Source organism: Perkinsus marinus, assembly GCF_000006405.1.
Source record: "Perkinsus marinus ATCC 50983 genomic scaffold scf_1104296969788, whole genome shotgun sequence".
NCBI lineage: Eukaryota > Perkinsozoa > Perkinsida > Perkinsidae > Perkinsus > Perkinsus marinus.
The window spans coordinates 135-1232 of NW_003202673.1; the positions used below are offsets into that span (position 1 = coordinate 135).

General features: G+C 47.8%; 2 non-coding genes across 2 annotated transcripts; both read right to left on the reverse strand.

Moving 5' to 3' along the window:
* Nucleotides 1-222: 222 nt before the first annotated feature.
* Pmar_PMAR025774 lies at nucleotides 223-295 on the reverse strand. Its single transcript has one exon. It is a non-coding gene; the product is annotated as a tRNA-Met (tRNA).
* An 87-nt stretch (nucleotides 296-382) lies between these two features.
* Pmar_PMAR025775 lies at nucleotides 383-454 on the reverse strand. Its single transcript has one exon. It is a non-coding gene; the product is annotated as a tRNA-Gly (tRNA).
* Between the last annotated feature and the right edge of the window lie 644 nt (nucleotides 455-1098).

A 1098-nucleotide genomic window follows, 5' to 3' on the forward strand; every position in this document is an offset into this window, starting at 1 on the left:
TTCCTGCAAGGAGTTCTGCTCTAGGTGGATAGCTCTTTTCTATGCACGGACAACGCTTTATTAACGTTGTTTTTCCTCTGGACTGGCACGGTTGGGCCAACCGCACGGAATGGTACGAAAACACCGACTCTGTTTAGTGGAAATTTTCCGGTAAGACTGATCTATGCAGTCGATAAGCTGCACCTCTCAGTTTAATAACCATCTCGAGTGTATTGTGATGAATAGCAGCTCCTTGTTTCGATCAAGGGACCTTTGGGTTATGAGCCCAACACGCTATCCACTGCGCCGAGCTGCTCATGCGTATAAACTCCTGTATCGCCCTGACGTGCTGAGCATAACTGTTCCACGATAGAATAGAGACTCTTCTCTCGTTGATACGAACTGCACCGCCCGGGAATCAAACCCGGACTATCTGCTTGGAAGGCAGATATCCTAACCATTAGACTAGCGGTGCATATCACTTATGTAGTGATTGAGTATTCCTGTGATACTTGTAGAGGGACATCTGAATCCCTTCTCGGACGTACCGTCGTCAACCATCCCGCGGCCAAGAGTCTGATTAGGCCTTAAACGCGTACCTGAGATCGCGAACTGCTACTATATCTCTCGCATGGTAGGCCGCATTCCATCTCGATTGATAACTCCAACTGGTAAGGTTCTCATCGCATACTACAGCTAGCTCGGCACAAGCTGCACAACTTTTTCGTGACATCGAAGTTCCTGCTTGCAAGCACATTTTGAAACCGCATGCGGCGGCTCGTGAATTTGGGCGGTTGTTTCATCTCCGCAACGCGTTCTGCGGTACCGGGCGGTCATTCATCATTCTTGCAAGGAGTTCTGCTCTAGGTGAATAGCTCTTTTCTATGCATGGACAACGCTTTATTAATGTTGTTTTTCCCCTGAACTGGCACGGTTGGGCCAACCGCACGGAATGGTACGAAAACACCGACTCTGTTTAGTGGAAATTTTTCGGTAAGACTGATCTATGCAGTCGATAAGCTGCACCTCTCAGTTTAATAACCATCTCGAGTGTATTGTAATGAATAGCAGCTCCTTGTTTCGATCAAAGGACCTTTGGGTTATGAGCCCAACACGCTA